Here is a 6,969-nt window from a genome sequence, read left to right on the forward strand (position 1 = left end):
CTGCTGAATCCGGGTTCCTGGTCCCAGTTACCATAACAGTAATCCGTATCCTGGTCAACAGTTCCCGAAAGCAACCATGGATAGTCTACTTCGCCAAGACGTTGAAAAGCTGTCTGGTCCGGAGAATTGGAGGAGTTGGTAACGACAAATAGTCGACATCCTCACCGTACGAGACGTTTACGAGATATTGACTGGTGAATGGGTTGAACCCACGGGGCCGTTATTATCAGCAACCGCAGAGGCGAAGTCTGAATACACCTTAAACAAGGAAAAATACCGAGTGGCATTCAGTACAGTCCGGGGTATCATCTGGTCAGCCTTGTCCAGGATGGTCCAAAACATGATTACCAATTGCAAGACACCAAAGGAGATGTGGGACAAACTACTTGAAATTTTGGAGCAGAAGTCGTCCAACCGTCTGCGTAAGCTTCTGGCGCAACTTATGCGAACTACGAAGTCACCAGACGTCGATATGGCCACCCACATTGCCCAGAGGTGTTCTCTCTGGACAGACATCTTGTCAACGGCACAGACAGAGAAGAACGCTACATTTGACGACTGCATCCTCATTGCCTGCATCTTCGAGTCTCTCTACCTCAGGATGAGTATCGATAATTCGGTATGATCTGGGACACGCTGCCAACAGAAAAACAGACGGTCGCAGAGTTGGAAAGTTTATTGATTGGCCGTGCAACTCGAAGGTGACGGTTTCAGAGATTCCTCTGGTCTGATGGCGAAACGCAATGCCGGAAGTCATCACGGTCACTCATCAAACGAGACGAAAGGCATGAGACATAAGCCAAAATACACCAATTGCCGAAAGTTTCGTCACATAGCAGAAGACTGTCGAGGACAAAGAAAAACTCATAGAAAGACGGGCGTTGACGAAAGTATTCGCACCAGCATGGGGGGTCTGATTGCAGCAAACGGTCTCGTTGCTTGCTCATCATCTGAAGCAGCATGGTACTTTGACTCGGGTGGAAACAAGACGTAGATGACAGCGGATGGTGAAGGAGACATAAGGATTCAGTTCCGGATCGGAAAGAAACTCTATAAAGAGGTAGTCCACAATGTCTGGGACATCCGTGACTTTGCCTGTAATGTTTTCTAGCTAGAAAGCGCAATGAAGAGAAACAAGAATCTGGAGTTCAAGGTCACAGCAAATTCTTGCGGTCCCTATGAAGTTGTCGGAGGCAAAAGGAACCTTTGTGTACCTGGCAAGGTCGTGAGTCTGTATCGTCTGGATATCAAAGTCGAGCAGCCATCATGCTCCGCTCACATCTCAGCAGATCCGAGAAATGACCGGAAAGCAGATCAGGATAAACGGCATGTAGCAGCGACGTTACGGAGACTCGGATACGAAGTTCTAAACCAGACGTCTGACAAGCTCTGTGGAGGGTGCATCTACGGCAAGATGACTAGGCACAGTTTCGGCACTCGTTGGGAGAAGGCTACGAAACCAGGTGAAAGGATACATTAAGATCTCTGGGGAACATCACCGACACCGTCCATGAAGGGGAAGAAATACTACCTCCTATTCAAAGACGAGTATTTCAGTGTTCGAGCCGTATATTTCAAAGATTTCCTTGCCTTTTGCCGAACCCGCAATCACAAAGTACAAGAGCTGGTCACGGACAATGGGACTGAATATGTCAATGAAGAGTTCCGTCAATGGACGTCTCAAGAAGGGTTACATCACCGCAAGTCCATGCCATACACGCCCGAACAGAACGGGGTCGCTGAACGAGAAAATCGTACGATCATGGAGTCTGTAATGGCCATGTTGCATTCCAGATCGGATTTACCACCGAAACTCTGTGCTGAAGCGGTGAACACGGCCGTATATATCCTAAACTGAACAGCACCTACATGCATTGCTGGGAAGACGCCTTTCGAATTGTAGACAGGGAAGACAAACCCATCGATCCAGCATCTGCGTGTCTTTGGCACTGAGTGCTTTGTCCACATACCAAAAGAGAAGCGGAAGAAGCTGTCTCGGAAGGCGTATAAAGGTTTCCTGGTTGGCTATGAAGACAATGCAGACGGATAACGAGTTTATGTTCCAAAGCTGGACGATGTACTAAGATCTCGAGATGTCAAATTCAATCCCGAGACGTGCGTTCCTGATTCCTGGATTCCTGTCTCTGGAGAGTTCTCCAGCCAGGGCGAGCAATTGACCGACGATTTCGTTTGCGAAAACCGGCCTACCAGAGCCACCAATTCATCAAAAGACGGACCAACCAGAGCCACTAATGTACCATCGGGCATGCCAACCAGAGCTGCCGACTACTCAAACGACGAGACAACCAAATCCGTCGAAGCGTCGGAAGACTTGGCTACCGGACACAATGAGGCAACAGTCTCTGACGAAATGTCAGACAACCGCTCTGAGAAGAGTGGTCAGGTACTCAGAGATCGTTCAACACTCAAGAGAGTTCAGCTATGCTATACCTGTCATCCAGGAAATAAAGCTTTCCTGATCTATAGGGTATACTAGTAAAGACAAAGGCGTCGTAGAAATATTTTTAGGAAATACAGATTTGTTCAAGTTTTATTCTGAATCCATTAGTTTGGCCATAATTTGTCTTCCAAGGGAGAACGGTTTATAAATTGAAACTTGTGTCGTGCAGATGAATGATGGGGCTAGCGAAATGAGTGGACGGCTATTGTCCATACGTGCAGTACTACGCTCACCATTTAAATTTAGATTTAGGCAATCTTAAGTTAAAAGGAACCTACTATGGACTGAATTGTAAAGGATTATATAATTAGCGAGTAAGTAGATAAGTCCATTATGAAAAGGGATAATAAAGCTAAACCCTACAAATTTGAAGACATTTAAAAACTTACTAATAGCTCCTACCGATAGGTCTTCGAGCGAACAAAAAGACGCGAAACTCTGACCAAATAGGTAGGGTTTAGCTTTATTATCCCTTTTCATAATGGACTTATCTACTTATTCGCTAATTATATAATCCTTTACAATACAGTCCCTAGGTGGTTCCTTTTGACTTACCAATACGTATATAATAATCTCCACCACTCTCCCCCTATTCAGCTTTCCGTTGCTATGCAACTCGTTTTGAAATTTTTAATATTTAGGCTTAGTTTCTCTATTCGATGTTATAGTCGCAAGCCAGATTTCCCGCACGGTACTGACGAGTCCCAAATAGGACGAAATCGGTCTATCTTTGGAATTTCTGGCTATTTAATTTAATTTAATTTAGTTTTTCACTCGAAGATCTATTTGGTCCGAGTTTCGCGTCTTTTTGTTCGCTCGAAGACCTATCGGTACGAGCTATTAGTAGGTTTTTAAATTTCTTCAAATTTGTAGAGTTTAGCTTTATTATCCAAATTTAGATTTGGTTGACTGTAGCATAGATGGGCGTTTCGCGAGTTTTCAGTATCTGTTTCACTCCTTCGCTTGAGTGAAAATCACCTAACACCAATTACTCACATCACAGCATAAATTAATTTGGACCAGCACTATAATTCCTGGAATGAGCATGATCACTACAAAAATAGCGGCGACCGTGTAAGAGTGATCGTCCTTCACAGATATTAGCGTGAGTAGAGCCGTTCCCCCGTAGATCTAAGTGCCGAAGTCAAGGAGTGAATTGCCACCTAGTGCTCTATTTTAAAAGAAAACAAACATATCGTGTTCATTAACACAATTTTCGAGATACCGATAAAAAACATAATTTAAGGGTTATCATCTCTCAACAATTTAACCTGTTGGTTTAAAAAAGGAACGGATACATAAGATAACATTCATTTTGTGTTTTGGGCTCAGAGGTTTTTTCAATCATTCCCAAACAGTTCAATTTCATAACTTGAACAATATCTTAATCTTTATATTTCATTAGGTTTTTTCGATGCTGGAATTTATATAAAATAGACTACGATAATTTCACACTACGAAATAAGGAACAAACACCGTTCAAATTGAAGAGCGGTTTTATCGGCTTATACATGGCGTGAGTAACCTTGAAATTCTGAATTAAAGGTTATTCACGGAAATCATCAGTTTCGTATAAAAAGTTATTCAGCTGATAGTATTCTTCACTAATTTTCAATGAGTTGTAGCATAAGTAACATAATACTGTAAGAAGGACAATTCGTTTTCTCGCAATGATAAATTTTTAAATAATAGTCTGTCTCGGCAATGACCAGTGGCGTAGACAGGGGGTTCCGTGTCACCCCCCTTGGGCCTACCTTTGACTGTACTAAATTTCCGCCCCCTTCTCGACCCCCTCTTAATATTTACATACTTGACGAATTTCTGGCTACGCTACTGGCAATGACCATATAAATCATTACATCCTAACGACTGACAACTCTCCGTGGGTTCAATTGGAACACATTTTAAACTTCATTTTTGTTTCTGAAGGCAGTTTTGTTTGAATTTTAGACCCGCACGCGTTTTGATTCGTATATAATGCCGTAAGGATGTTTTTCGACGTATTTTCGGTTTAGAATATTCCGATCACGCAATCACCCCTCGACAGACTATCATTAACCGACATCGTACATTGTCATACTAATTATTTTATGTAAACAATTAGCTAGACTCAGTGGCGTAGGAACGTTTGAAAATTTATGTTTTATAATTACGCAGGAATTAATATAATTAGAAGTTTCATTTAAATCAAGGAATACCTCTGCGTATTGTTCCATACCAGAGTGACTGAGAAAAATCATATCACCTCGGGTAGGAATCGACCCTACGACCTTTGGGTTACCGTCCCAACGCCACTACCATTGGACTACCGAGGCCACGAATATTCAGGCCTCGGACATCCAATTTAAAAATGACTCGATCTGGTTCACATTATTGACGGGATACATTTAACCCATTGTTGACGGTGCCGTAGCATTTCCCGTCAACTAATTTATAACAGGACCTTGATAAATTAGTTGACGTGAAATGCTACGGCACCGTCAACAACGGGTTAAATGTATTAAGATTAAGATATTGTTCAAGTTATGAAATTGAACTGTTTGGGAATGATTGAAAAACCTCTGAGCCCAAAACACAAAATGAATGTTATTTTATGTATCCGTTCCTTTTTTAAACCATGGACACTGTATCTCTAACCGGACGTGAAAAGCAGCTTAAAAGAGGTACCCCCTCACTGTCCGTTTGCGGCCTACTTCGTATTAGCTGAAATAATCGGCCGTACTCGATTTGCAGGGCCGTCAAGGTCATTCGAAAGAATGTAAACGTTATTTCTTTATCGTTTGAAATGCGCCATCTACTGGGGATTCGCTAGGTATTATGGGTATCAACATTTTCGCGATTTCTGTCTGCTTAGCTAGGACTGTATAAATCGTCTGCTACTTAAGTTATCGGTAAGGCTTAATAACTTTAGGTATAAAATACGATTTTCAAACGAGATCGAGAGACAAAACAGGTAATTTATAATAAATAATTTCGCTTATTTTATTGAATGTTCAATTTTTAATGATAGTATATTATTTACAGTTCTTCAGAAACTCCCAAAAGGGGAGGAACAAGATGTTGTGTTATCGGTTGTGGGAAAAACAGCTACAAGAGTAAAGCTAGCTTTCATTTGTTTCCAAGGGACAAGACTTTGAAAGAGGAATGGATTAGTAGGATTCAATCAGCTCCTCATGATTTCTAAACCATGCACAAGTTCAAAAGCAAATTTTGAAACTGGATTCCTTCAGCAACTAGCAAAATCTGCAGATACCATTTCAACCCAGCTGGAGTCAAACATTACAATGATTTTCTCCCTTGTTACTTTCCTTGGAAATCTTTTGAACATATTGTTTTAAAGCCTTTCAAAGGTTGGAAATTAACTTATAATTATTTATTTATAATAAATTATAACATTTTTACCTTGTTTTTATTCATAGTACGGTTAGGTTATAACTATCTGGTTCTTCCTCCGGATGAAACGTTGTCGCTAAGAGCAGATGTTGTTATTAACAACGAGGAAAGTACGTTACCAGTACCACAAATGAGCATGAAGAATGAGTTTACCATCAGCCACTGTGAACATTCGTGTATAATAAAAGACCATTACTCATCAATTATTAATGAAAAGGATGCTCTGATTAACCAGTTGATATTTGAAAATAAGGAGCTTAAAGAGAAGTCTTCAACCCTAGAAAAAAATAACGAAGACACCTTAAATGAATTAACGAATAAATGTAAACAATTCATAAATCTTGAGATGCAATTTAAGGTTTCCAACGCCACTAATAAGTCATTCAGCGTAACCACTAATCTACAAATAAAAACATTGTCATATTAAAAACTACATAGCAATAGCAACGGTAACTATATTTACACCACAGTCTATCCACTATAGACTCTGTTTACACTGTAAATGCAACTTACTTGTTTTGGTTTTCCATGTTTGAAATATGTATAAGAGATTTCTATTCCTCACATTACCACCTTGGCTTAAATTTCAACTTTAACTATAAAAATTTAATATTTTGTATAATTTGATGTATGAAAACTATAAAGAATAGTTTAGGAATAAATTGCTTACCTGTTTAAAGTATTCAACTTTTTCATTATCATTAAATAACCCTTTAAATTACGAAGATAATGCAGGAACGATTTAAAAAAAACTATTCCTAAGCAGACGATCTTCCCATAATTCTCAGAATAATTTGAATTTATTTCACCAGGTGTCGTATTCAAACGATAAAGAACGTTTTTTCGACCACGTGACGAATTATATGGCCTTGACAGCCCCGAAACTTTAAAAATTCTTGAACCTCCCCCCCTTTACAGAGAGACGGTGGCGGCGGCAGGTGATTTTGTATGCTGGAAGCTACAGCTTTTTCCGTCCGGTTAGAGATACAGTGTCCATGTTTAAACCAACAGTTTAAATTGTTGAGAGATGATAACCCTTAAATTAGGTTTTTTATCGGTATCTTGAAAATTGTGTTAATGAACACGATATGTTTGTTTTCTTTTAAAATAGAGCA

General features: G+C 40.1%; 1 long non-coding RNA gene across 1 annotated transcript; it reads left to right on the forward strand.

Moving 5' to 3' along the window:
- The first annotated feature begins 5,374 nt into the window (after nt 1–5,374).
- On the forward strand, nt 5,375–6,025 carry LOC149966166 (uncharacterized). The gene is made up of 3 exons (XR_016480251.1): nt 5,375–5,414; nt 5,486–5,811; nt 5,881–6,025. It is a non-coding gene; the product is annotated as an uncharacterized LOC149966166 (long non-coding RNA).
- Nucleotides 6,026–6,969: the final 944 nt, after the last annotated feature.

Source organism: Leiobunum rupestre, chromosome 1, assembly GCF_980474605.1.
Source record: "Leiobunum rupestre chromosome 1, qqLeiRupe1.1.hap1, whole genome shotgun sequence".
NCBI lineage: Eukaryota > Metazoa > Arthropoda > Arachnida > Opiliones > Sclerosomatidae > Leiobunum > Leiobunum rupestre.